Source organism: Phacochoerus africanus, chromosome 8 (assembly GCF_016906955.1).
Source record: "Phacochoerus africanus isolate WHEZ1 chromosome 8, ROS_Pafr_v1, whole genome shotgun sequence".
In the NCBI taxonomy this organism is placed as follows: Eukaryota; Metazoa; Chordata; class Mammalia; order Artiodactyla; family Suidae; genus Phacochoerus; species Phacochoerus africanus.
In genome coordinates, this window is record NC_062551.1 from 53,299,082 (window position 1) to 53,323,422 (window position 24,341).

At 50.8% G+C, this 24,341-nt stretch overlaps 1 protein-coding gene and 1 pseudogene across 1 annotated transcript in view; both read left to right on the forward strand.

Annotated features, from left to right (window-relative positions):
* Nucleotides 1-16,179: 16,179 nt before the first annotated feature.
* LOC125133227 (60S ribosomal protein L30-like) lies at nt 16,180-22,414 on the forward strand (annotated as a pseudogene).
* A 443-nt stretch (nt 22,415-22,857) lies between these two features.
* Nucleotides 22,858-24,341, forward strand: part of BICRA (BRD4 interacting chromatin remodeling complex associated protein) — a 77,429-nt gene continuing 75,945 nt past the window's right edge. Inside the window, 1 exon segment of the mRNA XM_047789844.1 lies at nt 22,858-22,990. The gene's annotated coding sequence lies outside the window, so the exon portion shown is untranslated.

A 24,341-nucleotide genomic window follows, 5' to 3' on the forward strand; every position in this document is an offset into this window, starting at 1 on the left:
CTGATTCAACCCCTGGCCTGGGAACCTCCATATGCCGCGGGAGCGGCCCAAGAAATAGCAACAACAACAACAACAAAAAGTGGAGTTCTGATACAAATTAGAACAGGAATGAATCCTGCCAACAATGGATTGCCTCTACCTTTTGGCTATGATGAGTAATGTTGCTTGGAACGTTCATGGGCAAGTGTTTGTTTCAATACCTGTATTCATTCTTTTGCATGTATACCTAGGAGGGGAATTGCCAGGCTATATGGTAGTTCTATGTTTAACCTGTAGAGGAGGAGTGCTTTTGACAGTAGAGGAAAGAGATGGAGCCAGGTCAAAGCTGATTCTGTAATAAACACACACACATTTTGCTTTTTAGGGCCACTCGCATGACATATGGAGGTTCCCAGGCTAGGGGTCAAATTGGAGCTGCAGCTGCTGGCCTACGTCATAGCCACAGCCACGCCAGATCAGAGCTGCGTCTGCAACCCACACCACTGCTCACGGCAACTCTGGATCCTTAACCCACTGAGCGAGGCCAGGGACCAACCCACAACCTCTTGGTTCCTAGTCGGATTTGTTTCCGCTGCGCCACGACGGGAACTCCTGATTCCGTAATTTCTGAGCAAAGCAAAAAGACAAAAAAAACCCCCACAAAAACAAAAACAAAAAAATCCCACCAAATTTCTCCTTTTTATACTGATACCAATTTTTGTTTGTTTTTTTGTCTTTTTGCCTTTCCTAGGGCCGCTCCCACGGCATATGGAGGTTCCCAGGCTAGGGGTCTAATCAGACTGTAGCCGCCGGCCTACGTCAGAGCCACAGCAACGCAGGATCTGAGCTGCGTCTGCAACCTACACCACAGCTCCCAGCAACACCGGATACTTAACCCAGTGAGCAAGGCCAGGGATCGAACCCACAACCTCATGGTTTCTAGTTGGATTTGTTAACCACTGCGCCAGGACAGGAACTCCCTGATACCAATTATATTGGACTAGAAGCCTACTCCACTGCAACCTCATCTTAATTAACCTAACTGCAACAATGCTATTTCCAAGTAAGATAACATTCAGAGGTACCTGGGGTTGGGACTTCAACAGAGAAATTGGGTGAGGGATAAACACAGTTCAACCCATAACAGTCACTTCTGCCATAGTCCCAAGCCTGTCCAGATTCAAAGGGAGGGAACTGGATTCTCAGTAAGAGCCAGGCCAAAGTCACACTGCAAGAAGATCCTGTGGGATGGGAGATAGGGTTGTGGCTATATTTGGAAAATACAAATGTCAAGTGCTGAGGAAGAGGCTGGGGCAGAGGTAGGCATGCTCATAAGCTCTGGAATCAAACTACCTCCTCTAAGAACACTCAGCTAACAGTGACTGGAGGTAGATGATGCAGGGCTGGTTGCACAGCTCAGCCACATCATCACAGATTTTCATATCCTCTCTTCTTCTATCCTCAGAGTACTGGTGTTTTGATCCTCATTGTTATTGCCTCATGGTTACAAATAGCTGCTGCTGCTCAACCATCACCTACCTATTCATTCCACTTTCCCAACCAGAAAAGAGAGAGTGAGCGAAAAGCTTTTTTCTTATGAGTTTTGATATTTTTATCCAAGAAGATTGTCTGTGGTGGATTGCAAAAGCTAGCCCATTTTCCTTTTTTCCTCGTTGTCTATTCCTTGGCCTTAAAACTTCACGGTACCCTAGAGTTCCCTTCATGGCTCGGTGGTCAACCAACCCGACTAGGAACCATGAGGATGCCAATTCTATCTCTGGCCCCACTCAGTGAGTGAGGGATCCAGCATTGCCCTGAGGTGTGGTGTAGATCGCAGACTCAGCTGGGATCCCAAGTTGCTGTGCTGTGGTGTAGGCCGGCCGCTGTAGCTCTGATTCGACCCTTAGCCTGGGAACATCCACATGCTGCCAGTGCGGCCTTAAAAAGCAAAAAACCCACCAAACTTTGCAGAACTCTTTCACCACGGCTCTGGGCTTAGCCATGGAATTTGCCCTCGTGGGATAGTTGCAGGTTTGACACCAGCAGAATCTTGAATTGGGCTTGTTAGCCTGGGCTCACTCACTCCTGAGCCTCTGCCCTGACCAGGAAAACATGCCCAGGCTGGCTTGCCAGAGGATGAGAGAAAGGCACATGGACCATAGCTGAGTTGTTCTAGTCAACTTGACCACTCAACGGCCACCCTTTTTTTTTCTCTCTCCTTTTAGGGCCGCACCTACGGCATATGGAGGTTCCCAGGCTAGGGGTCGAATCGGAGCTGCAGCTGCTGGCCTCCACCACAGCCACAGCAATGCAGGACCCGAGCTTCAGCTACGACCTACACCACAGCTCATGGCAATGCCAGATCCTTAACCCACTGAGAGAGGCCAGGGATTGAACTTGCATCCTCATGAATACTAGTCAGGTATGTTAACACTGAGCCACGACGGGAACTCCAATGGCTGCCCTGACCATTTGACAGCACTGAACACCAGACATGTGAGTGAGCCCCGCCAGGATCAGCAGAGCCACCTAGGTGGCTCCAGATGCACAGGTAGTAAATGCTTATTATTACCTTCCACCGAGGCATGGTGGTTGCTTGTTACGGAGCATTACTGTGGCAGCAAATAAGTGACTCCGTTTTTTCAGAAATCTTTCAAGATGTCCTGGCAAGAGTCGGGGAGGGAGTCACATACCCAACCACAGCTGCAAGGGAGTCAGAAAGCAGGTGACTGGCGGGGGTCAGGGGACGGATCTGATTGGCTGGGGCCAGTCATGATCAACCCCCAACAGAATGAGGTCCTGTTAGCGGAGAGCAGGCAAGGAGCGCTGTGCGGTAGGCAGCCAGCAGTGTCTGTCACCCTGGTGACTACATTCCAGGGAGGCTAGGTGGATGCGAGTGCCTACTGAGGCTACCAGAGGAACCAGGAGGAATGGTGGTTCTTTCTGGGGAGGGAACTAGGATGGGGGATGGAAGAAGGAGAACTTCAGGAGTTCCCGTCGTGGCTCTGACTAGCATCCATGAGGTTGCAGGTTTGATCCCTGGCCTTGCTCAGTGGGTTAAGGACCTGGCATTGCCCTGAGCTGTGGTGTAGGTTGCAAACGTGGCTCGGATCCCTCATGGATGCGGCTGTGGTGTAGGCGGGCAGCCTCAGCTCTGATTCGACCCATAGCCTGGGAACCTCCATGTGCCGTGGGGGTGGCCCTAAAAAGACAAAAAAAAAAAAAAAAGAAAGAAAAGGAGGACTTCCTCACCATCAGGAAGGGTTTTCATTTTCTACAAAGTTTAAAAATGTAAATGAAAATGTATTAACTAAATTAAAATGTATTCATTAGATTAGAAAACTAATTAAAATGCAAACTAAAATTATATTCTAACTTCTTAATTAAATGAAAACATTAAATTATATTCATTAGGAGTTCCCTGGTGGCCTAGATGTTAGGGATTTGGCATTGTCGCTGCTGTGGCTTGGGTCGCTTCTGTGGTGTGAATTTGATCCCTGGTCTGGGAACTTTCATGTCCCGTAGGTGCAGCCAAAAAAAGGAAAAAAATGAACAAAGAGGAGTTCCCATCGTGGCTCAGTGGTTAACTAATCCGACTAAGAACCATGAGGTTGCGGGTTTGATCCCTAGCCTCGCTCAGTGGGTTAAGGATCCGGCGTTGCTGTGAGCTGTGATGTAGGTTGCAGACACAGCTCTGTTCCCAAGTTGCTATTGCTATGGTGTAGGTCAGTGGCTACAGCTCTGATTCAACCCCTAGCCTAGGAACCTCCATATGCCACAGAAGCGGCCCTAAAAAAAAGACAAGACAAAAAAAGAAAAGGAGAGTCAAGTCAGCGTGTGTGCCCAGATTTGCTCTAGGGAAAGAGCAGGCATTTGAGGAGAAGTAAATTGGTGAGAACACTGAGACGTGGAAACAAAACCGTGAAGAAGCAGCCCCAGCCAAGCGAAGGGAAAGCTGCTCTTGGAAGGAGTGCAGGGTCCACCCTGGCCACCGGTTTCTCCTCTCCTCTGCCCTTTCGTGTCCTCGTTACTCTTTCTCTCTGCTCTGCCCTACCTTCATGATTCACCTCTTGCATCACTTCCTTCAAGCATCCTCAGACTCCTCGAACCCCACATCCTCTGGAGTACACACCTGGCCAAACTCCGGTCTTCCGCGAAAACACCCTCCCAGCCAGCCCAGCAGGTTTTACCTGAATCAGAAATAGCAGACCTTGAGGGGGTGCAGAGCACTGTCCGTGTGTCTCTGGGGAGCTTGGTTTTCACTCCATCACTCCAGGCGTGACACATCTTCCCAGGCCTCCCCCCTTCCCAGCCCTGGCGTCCCACGTCCCACGTCCCAAGCCTCCCCATGAAAACTGGAGCCATCCATCGGGAATCCCTTATCCTCCCCCTTCTAATGTTAGGCCAGATCCAGGCTGCATCTGTGACCTACACCACAGCTCAGGCAACACCAGATCCTTAACACACTGAGCGAGGGCAGGGATCAAACCCGCAACCTCATGGTTCCTAGTTGGATTCGTTTCTGCTGTGCCAGATGGGAACTCTTCCCTCTGCTTCTAATTCTCCTCCTCCTCCTTCTTCCCTCCTCCTGTGCAGCCCACATCAGCCAACTCAATCCTTAAAAACGAGGGATCACTCCACCTCTTGGTGGGAAGAGGGGAAATATTTAGCTTCTACTGTCAAAAGAGATTTCGGGGGGTGACATTTGGCTCTTCTCTCATGTGGCTGTATCTTTTTTTTTTTTTTTGTCTTTTTGCCTTTTCTTGAGCCACTCCTGCGGCATATGGAGGGTCCCAGGTTAGGGGTCGAATCAGAGCTGTAGCCGCCGGCCTACACCACAGCCACAGCAACACGGGATCCGAGCCGCATCTGCAACCTACACCACAGCTCACGGCAACGCCGGATCCTTAACCCACTGAGCAAGGGCAGGGATCGAACCCGCAACCTCATGGTTCCTAGTCGGATTCGTTAACCACTGCGCCACGATGGGAACTCCTCATGCGGCTATATCTAAAAGCCAAACAACCCAATCAAAAACTGGGCAGGGGGAGTTCCGATGCATTTTCCTAACAGAAAAATCCTGGTTCGTTAGATACCCTCCCTTCCCTACCAAAGTCTTTTCAGTTTCCCTACGTCGGGTCCAGAAAAGAAGAGAGGATGGAACAAAGGTGATTTGGTCACAGCCGTCTTTGCGAAGGTGACTTGGGTGGCGGAGGTGGCGGTTTTCTCTGTTCAACTAATTCCTATCACTTTATTTCCTGAGATTCAGCAAGACCATCAGCTCCTCTGAAATTAAGACCACTGCTCCTTGGGAGTTCCTGTTGTGGCTCAGCACAAACAAACCTGACTAGTATCCATAAGGACACGGGTTCGATCCCTGGCCTCGCTCAGTGGGTTAAGCATCTGAACTTCGGTGTAGGTCCTGATGAGGCTCAGATCCTGAGTTACTGTGGCTGTGGTGTAGGCTGACAGTTGCTGCTTCCAATTCAACCCCTAGCCTGAGACTGTCCATATGCCACAGGTGTGAACCCCCCCAAAACCCCAAAACCGTTATTCCTTGACTTCAATGATAATAACAGCTCTCAGTTTATACTTGGCCCCAAGTTCCAAAGCTGTTATTCTTCGGCCACACCATTCTCTTTCTTAAAATGTTAATTCAGGGGAGTTTCTGTTGTGGTGTAGTGGAAATGAATCCAACTAGGAACCATGAGGTTGCCAGGTTCAATCCCTGGCCTTGCTCAGTGGGTTAAGGATCTGGCATTAACGTGAGCTGTGGTATAGGTCGCCGATGTGGCTCAGATCTGGTGTTGCTGTGACTGTGACGGAGGCTGTAGCTCTGATTTGACCCCTAGCCTAGGAACCTCCATATGCTGCAGGTGTGACCCTGAAAAAAAATTAAAAAATAAAAACTAAAGACTGGGTGTTGGGGATGCCCACACATTTATCCCAGCCCTTAGCCTCTCCTTTGTATCAGTTAGCCACAGCTGCATAAGGAACTGTCTCAAAACTTAGTGGTTTAAAATAACAGCCATTTATTCTTTTCTCACAGGTATTTGGGTTATCTGGACAGTTCTGCTCATCAGAGCCAGGCTCTGCTGACCTTGGCTGGGCTCACCTGTGAATCTGCCGTCACCTTCCAGCAGGTCAACTAGAGGTAGACTGGTTTCGAATGACTTCAGCAGGAATGACTCATTTCTTCCTTCCCTTCCAGCAAGCCAGCCCAGGCACGTTCTCACAGCAAAGGCAGGGATGAAGAGAGAGAAGAGAAATACTGGGAGCCTCTTAAGGCTTAGCCTTGGAATTTGCAACCTTCTGCTGTATTCTACTGGCCGAGGCAAGTCGCGAGTTCCAGTTCCGAGGATGGGAAAAGACACCCCATCTCTGGATGGGCAGAGCTACAAAAGCACATGGCAATGGAACCAAATGCAGGGAGGGGTAGAGCAGGGTGGCGTCAAGGCAGTGACGAGTGGTCCTTCCTGTTTCTCCTCCTTTTTCCATGAGCTGGCGAAAGCTTGATCCCCATCAGCCACAGTCACCTCATCTGCCCCCCACAGTCCTCTTTGCTTTCTTTTTTGTTGTTGTTGTTCACACCCAAGGTATGTGGAAGTTCCTGGTCCAGGGACTGAACCTATGGCACTGCAGTGACCCAAGCCACAGCAGTGACAACACCTGATCCTTAACCCAGTAGGCCACCAGGAAACTCCCACAGCCTTGTTTTCTGACTTTAAACTTCACTTCTTTCTGTGGGTCCCTTAGGTATCTTTGGGGGCTGCTCTATCCCTTTCCTTATTCTCCAAGCCCCCAACCCCATCTGCCCCCATCGAAAGAGGAGGATAAGCCCTGCCCCCAACTCCTACTTTTTTTTTTTGGTCTTTTTGTTTTTTTAGGGCCGCAGCCGCAGCATATGGAGGTTCCCAGGCTAGGGGTCGAATCAGAGCTGCAGCAGCCAACCTACGCCACAGCCACAGCAATGCGTGACCCGAGCCACATCTGTGACCCACATCACAGCTCACAGCAACACCGGATCCTGAACCCACTGAGCGAGGCCAGGGACGGAATCCGAGTCCTCATGGATGCTAGTGGGGATGGTTAACTGATGAGCCACGACGGTGCTTCCAACGCCTACTTTAGAGTCAGGACGCTCCCTGCTCCCCTGCCTCTATTTCTTCCATCTCCTGCAAGGAGATGCTTCTCAAGTGCTCGTGAGCCGTTCAACCGGGACTCCTCCCCCTTCCTCAGCCCCTCCTCCCAGCCAGTCACCCTTCTACCTCCCTGTGGGTCGGTCCTCTTGTTTCCATGCTCTCATCTCCACCCTGGTCCAGGCCCCACCATTAGCTCTTGCCCAAGACCAACAGCAACCAGATAGATGGGTGCGTCGGGGGTTGGTGGGTCTGGGTTCTAATCCTGGTTCTGCCCTTGACTAGCTGGGGGGCCTCAGGGGACTGACTTTACCTCTCTGTGCCTCAGTTTCTCCTGTCATAGGCTGAATGTTTATGTCCCCCCTCTCCCCGGAGTCCCCAGACCGTATGTTGAAACCGAATGCCCAGCGTGATGGTGTTTGGAAGCGGGGCCTTTGGGAGGTGATTAAGTCATGAGGATGGAGTTATGAGTGAGATGAGTTCCCTTGGGAAAGAGACCCCAAATGATGAGGTTCTTCTCTGCAGCACAGGGGACTATGTTTCGTATCTTGGGATAAACTTTAATGGAAAAGAATATAAAAAAGAATATATTTAGGGAGTTCCCATCGTGGCTTAGTGGTAAAGAACCTGTAGTATACACTAGGGCAAGGGTTTGATCCCTGGCCTCAATCAGTGGGCTAAGGATCCAGTGTTGCCATGAGCTGTGGCGTAGATCGAAGATGCGGCTCGGATCCTGTGTTGCTGTGGCTGTGGTGTAGGCTGGCAGCTGCCACTCTGATTCAGCCCCTAGCCTGGGAAGTTCCACATGTGATGGGTGGGGCCCTAAAAAGACAAAAAAAAAAAAAGAAGAAGAAGAAGAATATATATATGTGTATAACTGAGTCATTTGTTTTGCGGTAGAAATTAATACACTGGGGCAAATCAACTATGCTTCAATTAAAAAATATATTAAAAAACAAATAGAGGTCCCCGTTGCGGCTCAGCAGGTTATGCATCTGACTAGTATACACAAGGATGTGTGCTCAAGCCCTGGCCTCATTTCAGTGGGTTAAGGATCCGGTGTTGCAAAGGTGACTTGGATCCCGTGTGGCTGTGCCTGTGGCTGTGCTGTAGGCCGGCAGCTGCAGCTCCAAACTGACCCCTAGCCTGGGAACCTCCATGTGAAACAAAACGAAACAAAAATCAGCCTTCCAATTCGAGAACGTGGAAAGGAAGGAAGGAAGGAAGAAAAAGAAGAAGGGCATCACTGAGAGCTCCCTCAGCCCCTCTGCCATGTGAGGACCTGCAAGGTGTGTGTCTGTGAACCAAGAAGCAGGACTTAGCCAGACCCTGAATCAGCCAGCACCTCCCAGTCCCCAGCACTGTAAGAAATATGTTTCTGGGTCTTTTTTTTTTTAATTGCATTTTATTGGAGTATAGTTAATTTACAACGTGCGTTTTTTTGTTTGTTTGTTCATTTTTGCTTTTTAGGGTGATGGTTGCAATGGCACATGTTGAGTATATAAGAAACCACGGAATAGTCCACTTTTTTTTTTGTTTTTTGTTTTTAGGGCTGCACCCACAGCATATGGAGATACCCAGGCTAGGGGTCGAATCAGAGCTACACCTGCCGGCCTACACCACAGCCACAGCAACCCCAGATCCACACAGGGTCTGTGACTTACACCATAGCTCACAGCAAGACTGGATTCTTAACCCACTGAGCTGGGCTGGGGATCAAACCAGTGTCCTCATGGATGCTAGTCAGATCGCCTAGCCACAACGGGCCCTCCTAATGGTCCGCTTTAAATGAGCACATCTTATGGTATGTGCAAGGCACAGCAATTAAAAGTAGTTATGACGGTGACAATGAACCCTTCAATGACTGTGTGTGGCCTTTGGGATCAACCCCCAAATCCCTGGTGTACTTGCAAGGCCACCCAGTCCCTGTCTCTCTCAGGAGGCTGACCTGCCTTCTTTCCCGGGCCACTGCCCCCTCTGGGTCTGCAGGGCCCTTCCTCTCTGCTCTTATCTGGCTAACTTTATTTATCTTGCAAGTCTTAGTTTATAACTGACTTCCCTCGGGAAGGTATCTCTTTATCCCCAGCGCCCGTGTGACTGGGCTCCCCAAATAGCATTTGGGATGGTTTCCAGGTAACTTACTTTAATTGTTATGTGCTTATTTTAATGCACGCTGGGAAAAAAGTAACTAGCCCACCCTACCTGTGACTTCAGGACCGTTGTTGCTTGGAAAATGCCTAAGGCAGCCTCAGGGGAACCCATGAAAGAAGAAAACAAGTTGGTTGAATGAAGACATTTTTTTCTTTTTTCTTTTTTGTCTTTTTAGGGCTGCACCCGCGGCATATTGGAGGTTCCCAGGCTAAGGGTCTAATCGGAGCTGTAGCTGCCAGTCTACACCACAGCCACAGCAATGCCAGATCCGAGCTGTATCTTTGACCAGCACCGCAGCTCACGGCAGCACTGGATCCTTAACCCACTGAGAGAGGTCAGGGATCGAACCTGGGTCCTCATGGATACTAGTGGGATTCGTTTCTGCTGCACCACAGCAGGAACTCCAAGAACAAATTTTTAAAATGTATTTCTTAAAATTTTTTTAAAAAATGTATCTGGGAGCTCTGATCGTGGCACAGTGGGTTAGGGATCTGACTGCAGCGGCTCCGGTTCCTGTAGAAGCACGGGTTTGATCTCTGGCCCAGCACAGTGGCTTAAGGATCCAGCCTCGTGGCAGCTGCAGATTCAATCCCTGGCCTGGGAACTTTCATATCCCATGGGTGCGTCTGAAAAAGGAAAAAAAAAAATTAAAATTAAAAACATAGGAATTGCCTTTGTGGCTCATAGGTAATGAACCCAACTAGTATCCATGAGGACTTGGGTTCAATCCCTAGCCTTGCTCAGTGGGTTAAGGATCTGGAGTTGCTGTGGCTGTGGTGTAGGCTGGCAGCTGGAGCTCCAATTCCACGCTTAACCTGGGAACTTCTATGTGTCTCACGTGTGTGTGGCCTAAAAAACATAATAATAATAAAAACATAAAAGTGTATTTGATTGCAGTATAGTTGATTTATAATGTGATAATTTCTACTGTACAGAAAAGTGATTCAGTTACATATAGATACACATTCTTTTTCATACATTTTCATTATGGTTTATCGCAGGATACTGCATATAGTTCCCTGTGTTATACAGTAGGACCTTGTTGTTTATGAAAGACCAAATTTTTAAGGTACAAGCAAGAGAGGCAGAACTGTGCCAAAATTGTGAAACAGTCCTTTGGGAATAATAGAAGTTGGGAAGCCCCTGGGGACTAGGTTAACTCCACCTGAACTCCCATAGCTTCCTCTGGGCTAATGTCTATCATACTGGGAACAGGTTTGTTTTATGTCTGGGGTGTGAGTCCCATGAGGGCAGGGCTGGGCTTGTCTCCTCCCCACAGTGTCCCCAGCACTGCCCACGCGGGGCGGGGTGCAGAGCAGGTGCTCACAGGGTATGCCTGATGAACTAAGGCCAGGCTGCTCTGGAGTGTGGACCTTCCCCCAAGGGCACTTGGAGGTTTGCATCAGAGGAATGTCAAGACTGATCTTGACAGGTGCTTTTAGAAATTCCAGGAGTTCCTGTCGAGGTGCAGTGGAAACGAATCCAACTAGGAACCATGAGGTTCCGGGTCCGATCCCTGGCCTTGCTCAGTGGGTTAAGGATCTGGCATTGCGGTGAGCTGCGGTGTAGGTAACAGATGCGGCTCAGATCCCACGTTGCTGGGGAGGTGGTGTAGGCTGGCAGCTGCGGTTCCAATTCGACCCGTAGCCTGGGAACCTCCATATGCTGCGGGTGCGGCCCTCAAAACACAAAAGAGAAAAAAATAAAAATTAAAAATAAATAAAATTAAAAAAAAAGAAAGACATTCCAGGGGGAGGAAGTGGGATGGACTCGGAGTTTGGGGTTAGTATATGCAAACTAGGACATTTAGAACAGATGAGGGAGTTCCCGTTGCAGCTCGGTGGCTTATAAACCTCTACCCATGAGGATTTGGGTTCGCTCCCTGGCCTCAATCAATGGATTAAGGATCCTGCGTTGGCTGTGAGCTGTGGTCGCAGATGCAGCTGGGATCTGGCATCGCTCTGGCTGTGGCTTTGACCGGCAGCTGCAGTTCTAATTTGACCCCTAGCCTGGGGAACAAGCATGTACCGCAGGTGCGGCCCTAAAACTCAAAAAAAAAAAAAAAAAAGAATGGATAAGCTACCATACAGCACAGGGAACTATATCCAATCACTTGTGCTAGAACATGAATAACAGAAGATAACATGAGGAAAAGAATGTATATATATGTATGACTGGGTCACTGTGCTGTATAGCAGAAGCTGACAGAATATTGTAAATTAACTGTAACAAAGAAAATTCAAAAAAAAAAATTCCAGGCTCGCTTTCTACTCTGGGCCCAGAAAATTCACATTCCTCCCAATCTGACCTTTCCTATCAGACTCCCCTTTTGCCTTCTCCTCCTCCAGGAAGCCTTCCTGAACTGCAGGCTGGGTCAGGCGCCTGCTCTGGGTGTCCACAGCCCCCTGCTTCCCCCCATCCCAGCCCTGTCTACACCGGGGGTGGGTGTGTATCTTCCAGAGACCTGTGCGATCTCCATGAGGTCAGCCCTGGCCCTAGGCTCTCAGGAACCCCTCCGGAGCAGGTGTATTTACTGGAGGTCAATCGACGGCTATTGCTCCTTTCTTTTCCTCCACCAGCCCCTCCCCAACTGCTTTTCAATCCTCTCCTCTATATGCTGCCCTGTGCATTGTTTTTTAAATCATGTGTGCTTAAAAATCTGCTTTCTTATCATTTAAATGTTTTCCTCTATGAATTTTTCTCTTTTTTATTTTTTATTTAATAGAAAAACTGTTTAATCATAAAATTGACCATTTTGGGGAGTTCCCGTCGTGGTGCAGTGAAAACAAACCTGATGAGTATCCATGAGGACACAGGTTTGATCCCTGGCCTTGCTCAGTGGGTTAAGGATCCGGCGTTGCTGTGAGCTGTGGTGGAGGCCAGCAGCTACAGCTCTGATTCAACCCCTAGCCTGGGAACCTCCATATGCTGCTGGTGTGGCCCTAAAAAGATAAAAAAAAAAGAGACCATTTTGGAATTCTTGATGGTGCAACAGGATCACTAGCATCTTGGGAACATGGGGATGTAAATTCTAGACCCGGCCTAGCACACTGGGTGAAGGATTAGGTGTTGCCACAGCTGCAGTTTAGGTTGCAACTGCGGCTTGGGTCAGATCCCTGGCCTGGGGAACTCCATGTGCCATGGGGTGGCCAAAAAAGAAAGAAAAAAAGACCATTTTAAGCCCCCCCCCTTTTTTTGGCCACACCTGTGGCATGCATACATTTCATGGCCAGGGACCCAAGCCACAACAGTGACAACGCCTGATCATGAACTGGCTTTGGCACCAAGGAACTCTCATTTTAACCATTTAAAAGTGTACAGTTTAGGAGTTCCCGTCGTGGCGCAGTGGTTAATGAACCCAACTGGGAACCATGAGGTTGCGGGTTCGGACCCTGCCCTCGCCAGTGGGTTAAGGATCCGGCGTTCCTGTGAGCTATGGCGTAGGTTGCAGACGCGGCTCGGATCCCGTGTTGCTGTGGCTCTGGCGTAGGCCGGCGGCTACAGCTCCGATTGGACCCCTAGCCTGGGAACCTCCATATGCCACGGGAGCGGCCCAAGAAATGGCAAAAAGACCAAAAAAAAAAAAAAAGTGTACAATTCAGTGGCGTTCAGTACATTCACAGTGTTGTACCACCATCACCAAATTCTAGAAATTTCTCATCACCCCAAAGGAAAAGCTGAGGCACATGTTGCTGTCATTTCCCCACGCTTTTCTCCTCCCCGCCAGCCCCTGGCCACCCCTAATTAGCTTTCTGTCTCTATGGATTTGCCTTTTTCGGACAGTTCCTATAAATGGGCTCATCCGATATGTGGCCTTTGGCACATGGCTTCTTACACTGAGCATCATGTTTTCCAGTTTCCAGGTCAGAGCTTATGGCCCTTCCCAGGCTGGATCTGTCCTTTGCTCCTTTTTATGGCCGAATAATATGACATTGTGTGAATACACCACATTCTGTTGATCCAGGCATCCTTGGATGGACATCTGGGTTGTTTCCGCCCTTCGGCTCTTGTGCATAATGCTCCTGGGAACACGCCCGTGTAATTTATTGTTTGAACACCTGTTTTCAATTATTCTGGCTCTGTGCACATGGACTGGCCGTAGAGGGATTCTAGGGGCAGCTTATTGAGGACGGAGCAAACTGTGCCCCATATTGGCCCCATTGCACCCGGCAGCAGGGGTTGAGGAGTCTGATTTCTCCACATCCTCCTTAATACTTGTTATTGTCCTTGCTTTGGGCTATGGCCATTCTATCGGGGGGGTGAAGTGGCTTCTTGTTGTGGTTTGGACTTGCATTTCCCTAAGGACTCCGAGCATCTTTTCATGTGCTTCTTGGCCATTTTCTCACCACCTTTTGCAAGCTGACCCCAACCTCTACCACCTCGCTAAAGCTGTTTCCCCCACACTTACCAGTCCACTGGCTTTTTTTTTTTTTTTTTTTTTCAGGGCCACACTCACAGCACATGGAGGTTCTCAGGCTAGGAGTGGAATCAGAGTTACAGCTGCCGGTCTACGCCACAGCCACAGCAACACCAGATCTGAGACGCATCTGTGACCTACACCACAGCTCACGGCAACGCCGAATCCTTAACCCACTGAGCGAGGCCAGGGATCAAACCTGCAACCTCATTGTTCTTAGTCGGATTCATTTCTGCTGGGCCATAAGGGGAACTCCCACTGGCTTATCTTTAAAATTTTTTCTAAATTTTATTTTATTGAAGTAGAGTTGATATACAATGTTGTGTTAGTTTCAAGTGTACAGCCAAGTGATTAAGTTATACATATATATATATATATATATTTTTTTTTTTTTTTTGCTTTTTACGGCCACACCCACGGCATATTGAGGCTCCCAAGCTAGGGATCAAATCAGAACTACAGCTTCCAGCCTACACCACAGCCACAGCAATGTGGGATCCTTAACCTAATGAGCAAGGCTAGGGATCTAACCTGCAACCTCATGGTTCCTAGTCAGATTCCTTTCCACTGCGCCACGACAGGAACTCTGCATCCACTGGCTTAATTCTCATTTTTTCTGTCTCTCAGCAACTCTGGATGCCTTCCTCCCTCTCCTGCCATGACCTACCCATTCTTGTCTTCCTCTTCTTTTTCTCAAAAGAGATGTGGGACCTTGGGCCAGTTATTTAACTCCTCTGTGCCTTGGTTTCTTCATTTGCAAAGTGAGACTGCTAACAATTTTGATCTCAGGGTTGTGCCTGGCATGTGGTACCCATCAGGGAAGTGCATAATGGTGAGAGGAGTAGAAAGCTTTTTTTAAAAAAATCAAGAATTCCTGTCGTGGCTCAGTGGTAATGAATACAATTTGTATCCATGAGGACGCAGGTTCGATCCCTGGCCTCGCTCAGTGTGTTAAGAATCCGGTGTTGTTGTGAGTGGTGGTGTAGGTTGCAGGTGAGGCTTGTATCCTGCGTTGCTGTGACTGTGGTGTAGACCAGGCAGCTACAGCTCCGATTCCACCCCTAGTCTGGAAACTTCCATATGTCGTGGGTGCAGCCATAAGAAAAAAAATCTGAGTTCCTGCTCTGGCACAGTGGGTTAAGAATCCTACTGCAGTGGCTCAGGTTGCAGCTGCAGCTTGAATTCATTCCCTGGCCTGGGAACTTCTGTATGTTGCAAGTGTGGCCAAAATAAATAAATACATTAAAAAAAAAAAAAAAAAAGCTTGCCCTGGTATAGAATTGTAGGAAAAACATCAGAAAGTATTCTATTTTTAAAAAACCCCACAGGAATATTACTCAGCTATAAAAAAAAGAATGAAATCATACCATTTACAGCAACATGGATGGCCCTAGAGATTATCATGCTAAATGAAATAAGCCAGATGGTGAAACACAAATAGCATAGAATACTGCTTATCTGTGAAATCTGAAAAAAAAAATACAAATAGGAGTTCCCATCGTGGCAGAGAGGAAACGAATCTGACTAGGAACCGTGAGGTTGCGAGTTCAATCCCGGGCCTCCCTCAGTGGGTTAAGGATCCTGTGTTGTTGTCGCTGTGGCTGTGGTGTAGGCTGGCAGCTGTAGCTCCGACTGGACCAGTAGCCTGGGAACATCCGTATACCACGGGTGTAGCCCTAAAAAGAAAAAAGACAAAAAGAAACAAAACCAAAACCAAAAATACTTATTTACAAAACAGCGACTCAGAGACATGGAAAACAAATGTATGCTTATCTAAGGGGGAAGGGTGGAGTAGGAGTAAATTAGGAGTTTGGGATTAGCATACACACACTACTCCACATAAAATAGATAACCAGAAACCTACCGTGTAGCTCAGGGAACTATACTTAATATTTTATAAGAGCCAGAATTCCTGGTGTGGTGCAATAGGATCGGTAGTGTCTTGGAGTGCTGGGATGTACCACCTGGCCTGCCACAGTGGGTTAAGGATCTGGCATTGCCACAACTGTGTTTTGGCATAGGTTGCAGTTGCGGCTAGGATGTGATCCCTGGCCCGAGAACTACAGAGGCTGTGGGGCAGCCCCCCAAAAATTTCTTTTTAGGAGTTCCCGTAGTGGCCCGGTGGACAACGAATCTGACTAGCATCCATGAGGATGCAGGTTTGATCCTTGGCCTGGCTCAGTGGGTTAAGGATCCCACGTTGCCATGAGCTGTGGTGTAGGTCGCAGATGCGGCTTGGATCCCGCATTGCTGTGGCTGTGGTGTAGGCCGGTGGCTATAGCTCTGATTAGACCCCTAGCCTGGGACCCTCCATATGCCGCGAGTGCGGCCCTCAAAAACAAAAGATAAAAAAAAATAATTCTTTTTAATAATAACCTACAAGGGAGCTCCACCGCGAGGAGTTTGGCATTGTGGGAACTCCTTCCTTTCTTGCTCCCTGGCCATCTCGGTGGCTGCTTGTGGTTGGGGACGTCCCACACCTAAGGCAGGAAGATGGTGGCCACAAAGAAGATGACGTCGCCAGAGTCAATCAATTCTCGGCTCCAACTCGTTATGAAAAGTGAAAAGTAGGTGCTGGGATACAAGCAGACTCTGAAAATGATCAGATAAGGCAAAGCGAAACTGGTCATCCTTGCCAACAACTGCCCAGCCTTGAGGAAATCTGAAATAGAATATTATGCCATGTTGGCCAAAACTGGTGTCCGTCACTACACTGGGCACAGCATGTGGAAAATACTAGAGTATGTACACTGGCTATCACTGTAACCAGTGATTCTGATATCGTTAGAAGCATGCCAGAACAGACTGGTGAAAAATCATCCACAATTTTTCTTTCACAAAACCAGCCAGAGCTTGTTTAAAAGCAAATAATAAAAAAAAATAACCTACAAGGGAAAATAATCTGAGAAAGAATACACACATATATATATATAAATTACTTTGCTGTGACCTGAAAACTAACATGACATTGTATCAAGTATACATCAATTAAAAAAAACAATCCGGAGTTTGCAGTGGAAACGAATCCGACTAGGAACCATGATGTTGCAGGTTTGATCCAGTGTTGCTATGGCCGTGGTGTAGGCTGGCAGCTGTAGCTCCGATCGGACCACTACCCTGGGACCCTCTATATGCCACGGGTGCGGCCCTAAAAAGCAAAAAAACAAAAACAAAAAAAACAAAGAAAAGTTTTTAGGGGCAAGTGTAATATGGTGTTTAAAAGTATGAACTTTGGAGCAAGGCTGCACGGATCCAAATTACTGAGGTGGGCAATTCTGTAATCTCTCTGTGACTTAGTTTCCATATCCGTAAATTGAGATGATGTTAGAACCTGCTAGGATCTTTTGGGGCATTCACAGAGTTTATCTATCCTGGGCCGGCAGCACCAGCTCTGGTAGGCGTTAGGTATAACTACACCATCTCACAGCAAATTAGTTTTCACCCCAGGTCTGGGTGGCTTTCACAGCCTGTGTAGCTAACTTATACAGAGGAAGTCTTTACAAGTAAGATCCATAACAGGTCAAAGCTCAGCTGCAGGAAGTCCTTCTCATCCTCCACTCCATCTCCCGGAACAGAGAGTAATAATAAATGTCAGAATCCGGACAACTCTCCTTTCCACCCATCAACTCTGCCAGCCTCGTGTCATTTTCTGGAGGAGGCTGGCTTCCCTTCTTAAAGGGGCCTCTCCTGGTTTTGACTTTCTCTTCTCTTTCCTAAGTGGCCTGGCTGGTTTCTCTTCCACATCCATCACTTAGCATTTCTTAGGAAGCGGCCCCTCCCTTCCAGCTGGGATGTTAAATCCTGCAGTGATTTCATATAAAGTCACTCTTCATTGTGTCTGGTGGTGCTTGAGTAGGTGAAGCTGCTGATTCCCAGCTTCTCCCCTCTCCCCAATACCATTGAGGATTGCAGGAGGCACGGGTGTGTGTGTGTTGGGGGGGGGGTCCGTGATCCCAATGGCCATGTCAAGAGTTTTCCTAAGGACGGTGGCTTTGAGGTATGTGGATGAAAAAGGAAGTTCTCAGGACTTAATATTTTTGTTTTCACAGTATGTATTTCTTTGAATAGGTGCCACAAGTTTCCAAGTTTTTACAAAGGTTCAAAGAGATCTACCCTCCATGCACCCTGCTCTCCCTCCCCACAGACTCTGCCGTTACCAGTTTGTTTCTGTTTTCGAAGATATTCTATGCATTTAACAAGCAGAAGCCTGTTTCTCGCCCTCCCTGCATTTATTATACACTCTGCTTCCTTTGCTGCCTTTTCCCCTTAGCTGAATTCATAGCTCATTCCGTGTCAGTTCATGTATTACTTCCTCATTTTACAGTTACTCCGTGTCCCACTGTGGGCTGAACCACAGCTTATTGATGAGTCCCCTATCCATGGACAGCTAGGTTGTTTCCGGGTTTGTTTTTCCTTACGCATTTTTACGGAAACAAAAACAATGCTCCCTAGCCCGTTGGTCAGCATTTATCAAGAAACCGGCGGGAGCCACAACCAGCCCGCCCGCATCCGCCGACAGCACCCCCATTTCCAGGGTCCCGGCACTTTGCCGGCGCTTCCTGCCCGGGTCCTCGTCGAAGCTGTCAGGCGCCGGCCGGGGCCCTCTGGAGCCCCGCCCCGCGGCCGGCCCGCAGTCGAGCCGATTCAAATCCAGCCAATAGCGGCGTGTAAACAAACTCGAAGCCCCGCCCCACGATGAATAATTCCCCAGGCCGGCACGAAGCCTATTTAACCCAGCGGGGATGGAGGCGGAACGGAGACGTGGCCCCGCCCCCGGTGTGGACCAATGGGCGGCTAGGCCCCGCCCCCCGCACTTGCCGCGCTGAGGACCCGAGGTCGGGCTGGGCTTGCAGCTGCCTGATTTGCCGCCGCTTGCGATCTTGGCTCTCCGAGCAAGCCAGCGCCGTTGGGAGTTAGGGCAGCACTTTCCCGCTGAATGATCCATATTTAAAGGGCGCGGCCCAAGGGCGCAGGTCGCTCTGGAGTCAGTGCCCTTTGATTCGCCGCTTTTCCCTTTTCCCCCTGCTTGGTGGCTAGAATTTGGATCCTGGAGGGATCTTTGATGGAAACTTTCTCTTCACGCCGCTCTGAATGGAACTTGGAGGGACCTCAGGGGTGTTTTAGAATTGGGCAAGGCTTTTCTTGTTTTGTTCCTTCTTGTTATAGAAGTGTTAGCTCCCTACAGAAAAGTGCACGGATGCTAAGTGTGCTGCTCAACTGAAACCTAAAAACACCCGTGGAAACATCCTCCCAAGATCAAGAAACAGCTCCGGTTGGCAAAGTTTTAAACTGCATCTGCCAGTGCGAGGGAGGAGATGCGATGGGCGTTGTTTTGACTTTCAGCGGCACAAACCAGTTGTTTTAAAAAAAGAGGAAGAGAAATAAAAAGAAAGCCCACTCCTCTCTGTAGGGAGATGGTCCCTGCAGGGTAGGAGCTGGGTTGTAGGACAGGTAGGAGTGTAGCGCTCAGTTAGGGATAAGGGGTTAAGAGATGATTGGGAGAGCTGGGAGTAGGTTGGGGAAGGCCTAGAAGTGTGAGTGGATGGGACAGAAAATGCTCGAGTGCGGGGAGGGGGGGGGGTAGCTTTCAGGGCTGGAGGGTTGGAGGGCCAGGGGAACTGGGAGCCAGTGAGCCGAACGTGTTCCATCTCCCAGGGCGTCAAGCCCCTGGGAGAAAACTTCATCAAGTCTGGACTCTGGGTACAGACAGAGGGGTTTGAATCCCTGGCTGTGTGATCTCGATCCGGTTTCTTACCCTCTCTGAACCTATTTCTTTCACAAAAAAAAAAAGGTTAGAATTGAGTGAGTTCCCCAGTGGCCTAGCAGTTAAGGACTCAGAGTTGTCACTGCTGTGGCACAGGTTCAATCTCTGGCCAGGGAATGGCTTGGGAACTCCCACATACCCAGGGGTAGCCAAAAAAAAGTTAGAATTGAGGTTTAAATGAGAGTCGGCCTCTGGCTGAGGTGTTTTTCACAGTGGGAAGTTAGGCTTACCTGGTTGATAGTGTGTTTGGGGAGAAAGAAACAGATGTCTGCAATGTGTCCAAAAATGAAGTGGGTTTGATGGGTGGATAGATGCTCAGATGTGTGAGAAAGCAAATAGAGTAATATACTGATAATTGAATCTAGGTGCTGGGTATTGAGATGGTCATTGTCATATTTCTTTCATTTTTTCCTATTTGAAAATGTTCGTAATAAAATATTGGGAGGGAAAAATAAATAAGTAAATAAGAAAATAAAATATCGGGGGTGGATTTTGGTGTCTGAGTCTACAGTCCCACTGCATGAAGGAGCTGGAGACGGGACTTTGTCCAGGTTTGCTGGTGACTAAGGGACAAAGTGAGTGAACATGGGTGACTGCATTAGTCCCTACCCTGGCTTGGTATCCCTGGGGCAAGTTGCTGAATCACTTAGGGTTTCACCGTCACCTCTACTCCTAACCTAGAACTCACGTCTTGCATCTGATTCTCAAAGGGAAGGGTTGCCCCCCGCAAGAACAGCAGGTCTCTTAAAATTTGAGGCCCACGTCGACCTCTCCTCTGGCCTTGGACGTTTGACCTCCCAGGGCTTTGCCAGCCATGGCCAGATTGGGGGTTTCTTTCACACCCAGGCACAATACAAGCCTCCTGGCCTTCAGACCATCTTCCTAAGAGATGGAGAATGCCTGTTTGTGTGGGCATTATCTCATTGTTTAGCAGAACTTTTCTTTCTTTTTTCTTTTTTTTGCTTTTTAGGGCTGAACCCACGGCATATGTAAGTTCCTAGGCTCCCAGGCTAGGGGGCAAATCAGAATTGCAGCTGCTGGCCTACACCACAGCCACAGCCACAATGGGATCTGAACATCCGCAACCTACAATATAGCTCATGGCAACTCTGGATCCTTATCCCACTGAGTGAGGCCAGGGATATTAGTTGTTTGTTACCACTGAGCCACAACAGGAACTCCTAGCAGACCTTTCTTGAGCACTGAGTGCCAGGTACACTATTTTGGGGGGTATGTGTAGCAGGCATAATGGCACTGGAAGCCTGAAACCTGCCACTGGGGCCAGGGAAACAGGCTAAGAGACCTATTTGCTTACTTTCTCATTGTCTGTATCCCCTAATAGACAGTGGCTGGGGGTGGGGTGGGGGGGTAGGGGTATCGATGGGGCAGGAACCAGGGTGACACTATATTCCCCGCCCACACTAGATACTCATCAACAATACTTCCTGGATGAGTGAACTTGGGCCGTCATCCCCCGCAGCGCCTCAAAGCTGCTAACTTGGAACCCCAGTCAGTTCCCAAGTTCTGAGGTTCCCCAGGGTCAGCAGCTCTGAGAGCCACCAGTGGCACCTGGCTCAGATCAGGTCTCACTTCCTGCTTGTGGGAGCTTGGGCAAAACACTTTCCCTCTTTGGGCCAGTTTAGTTTTCTACGCCGTAAGATGGGACTAACTAAAGGTCTCTAGATAGAGGTGACTGAGGGTCTCTTCCTGGTGAAGACTGGAAAAAAGCCATCGAGACAGTGAGGATTCAAGCTGTGCAATTGTCAATCTTAGCCAACAAATAATAAAGCTGCTCCAAAATAATGTCTGTGTATATGGCTGTTCCCTAAGGGTCCCCTATCTCAGTGGGTGGTGGATGACCACCACGTTAGTCATAGATTGACCACTGTTTTCTGTTTGGAGCAATGCGTGTGTTAAGTTCTGGAGTTGATCAGGTTCCCTTTTTATATAATAATCAATAATAATAACGGTCTGCACTTATCTGGCACTTCCTGTCAGGTTCCGCTCTCCGAGAGGTCATTTTCTCCTACTAACCCTCTAAGTGAGACCTAGTATTGATTTCTTCTTGGAAATGGAGGAGCGGAGAGGTGAAGTCATTTGTCCAAGGTCACACAGTAAACAAGTGGCAGGATGGGAACCAGGAGCTCCCGGGTTTGAGTCAGGGCCCTTTACCTCCGTGGTCTCGTAAATAATAGTAGTGCCGCCGAGAAACTAGGATCAGATCTAAAGCTTAAAAACACATAGCTCTCAATCACTTATTTATTCAACACACATGTATTGAGCAGCTTCGTGGGTATGCGCCTAGCTTTTCAGGGAACCGGGGAAACTGAAGGTATTAAGCGACCAGAATATAAGCCGCCTCGGCCTGAGCGCTTGGGGAGGGTAGCTCGGAGCTATCTGGGTCCTCGTTGGGCTCTGAGCCCGGCGCAGGGCACACAGTAGGCGCTCAGCATGCGTTCGCCGAAGAAACGCGCCCATCTGAGTGTCACGCCCGCAAGGCGTTCTCGGCCCGGCGGGGCGGAAGCAGACCCAACACCACCGAGGCGTCCCGGGGCTTCTGGGAATCCCATCTGCGCGGCCCGAGAGACCTCGAGGAGAGGTTCTAAGAGAGGTCGGATCCGCTTCCCCGGCGCCCGCCTCCAGGCCGCGGCAGCTCAGAGAACCGACAGAGGTGAGTGAGCGAGCCGCGTTTGGGGTCCAGGCCTGTGTCCCCAAAGCACCGCCCCCGCTCCCCAGTCTTCCAGCTTTTTGGCTCCGACTCCCGGCTCCTTCGAGATTCCACCTGCGGGGCCTCCCTTCTTCTCCATCCACGACTCCCGCTACCTTTTCGAACCTTCGGCGCTCCCCTTGGACGCGTTCTCCTACCCGGCGACCGTCCCCAGCGTCGGGGCGCGCCCGGGACGCACGGAGCCCCCTCCCCAGCCGGGCCGGTCGCCCGGGATCCGGGAGTGCGAATCCGTTTAGCCTTCCCCCCTAGTCCAGAACATCACTCGATGTAGTCGGGAGGTTCCAACCGAGCCTGGGAAGACGCGCCCCGAACCCCCGGGACTGGAGCGGGGAGGGGGCGGTGCCGGTGCGGAGGTCACCCTCCCGGGGCGTCCGCCGCCTCCCATTCGCTGGCGGGCCCGCCGCTCCGCGCCCAGAGCGGTAGCTGGTTTGCCGAGTCGCGGGGCGGGGCCTCCTTCAAGCTCGTCCCCCGGCGAGGGCGGAGGGAGGAGGAGGAGGAGGAGGAGGAAAGGGGGGGGCGGAACACAAAACCTGCAAGGTTTTTTTTTTTTCTTTTGCATTTAATTAAAAATTTTTTTTTTTTTTTTTTTTTTGCAAACCCGAGGGGTCCTGCCCGGAGCGGGCGCGGGTCCGGGGCGCCCGGGCCGCGGCGCGGGGCGGCGGCAGGGGCCTGGCGGAGGCTGCCGGGCGGCCGCCATGCGATCAGGCAGTGCGCTGACCGGCCCGGCCGGTCGGCCCCTTCTGGGTCCTCCCTTTGCAGCCCGTGCGGGGCCGTCTCGGAGACCCCGCGCCGACGGCTGCTCAAACATCAGGGTGAGTTTCTCACAATGTAGCAATTTCTCTTTAAATCTCTTAACTCTCTCTACCTGCGAGTCGGGGCTGTGACAGGGCGCAAAAGCGAGGGGGGAGTGGGGGTTGGCGGCGAGGGTGTGTGTGGGGGGAGCCGGAGCCGGGGCCGAACCCACCCCCCCGACACTCACACACTCAGCCCCCCAACCGGGGCGCAGCGCCCGCTGCCTCTTTTTTTGCTCGGCGCCCACCACCCCCGGCAGCCCCCCCCCCCGACTCCTCGCGTCTCTCCCACCATCACCGCCGCCCCGATCCTGCGGGGACCCCCACCCCCCACCCCGGGTTCCTCTGCCCAAACCCGGCGCCCGGTGCCTCCCCGGCCCTCCCGCCGGCTGCCGGGGATACAATGGAGCGGCGGAAAAACGAGACCTAACGTTCCACGGGGGGAGGGGCGGGGAGACCCCCCCCCTCCCCCGGCCCGGGGGCCTCCTCCCCTCGCCCTGCTCCTCGCCTTTCGGGAAAGAGGAGGGCACTGGGGCAGCGGATGGTGGCTTCCCTGTCGGAGCCGGCGAGCCTTCATCTCCCCCTCTTGCCCATCCCCTGCGCCCCCTCCTCACATCCCTCCTGGGGGTGCCGGGAAGAAACGGGGCCTCCGGCAGGCTGGGGAGGGATGGATGCGGAAGGAGGCCACTGGGTCTCCCCCTCCCCACCGCCCCTAAACAATGAAAGGAGTTGACTTGGTCCCCCACCCCCCAGCAGTGAAAGGAGTTGACTCCCTCCCCCGCTAGCTGGCTGGTCCCGGAGGGGGCCGTTGCGGGGGGTGGGGGGGAGGAGGGAGTGGAGCCTTACCCCTGTCACCTCCCGAGATTTGGGGCGGCCCCCCATCTCCTCCCCCTCGGCTCGGGAATGGGAGGCACCAGGCCCAGCCCGGGCACCGCGCTCGGGTGGTGACCTTTAGACAAAGGCAACCCTTTCCCTGGGGTGAGCCCGGACGAGCCGGGCCCGAGGCCTCCCCGGGCCCCTGCGGAGGGCGGCCAGGCCGCGGGCACCCGGAGGGAGGGATGGAGGAGGAGGGAGGAGGGATTGAGCCATCTGGTTTTCCCATCCCTGGCCGCCCCTCGGCTGCTTCTCCGGCTCCTGTCACCCGGCGGCCGCGGGGAGACAAGGGACCAGGGGCTGCCCGGGCCTTGGTCCGCGGCCAGCGGCCACCCGGGCGAGGAGCCGCGGGAGGGCCCGCGAGGCAGCGGTGGCTGGAAGGCAGCGCGGCTCCTTCCTCTCTCCGCACCCCTTTGTTTTGCTTTGTGGTTCTGAGCAGCTGAACTTCCCGGGGAGGTGGGGTCAGAGGCCGCTGTGTCAGCTCTCCCCGGGAGGCCGG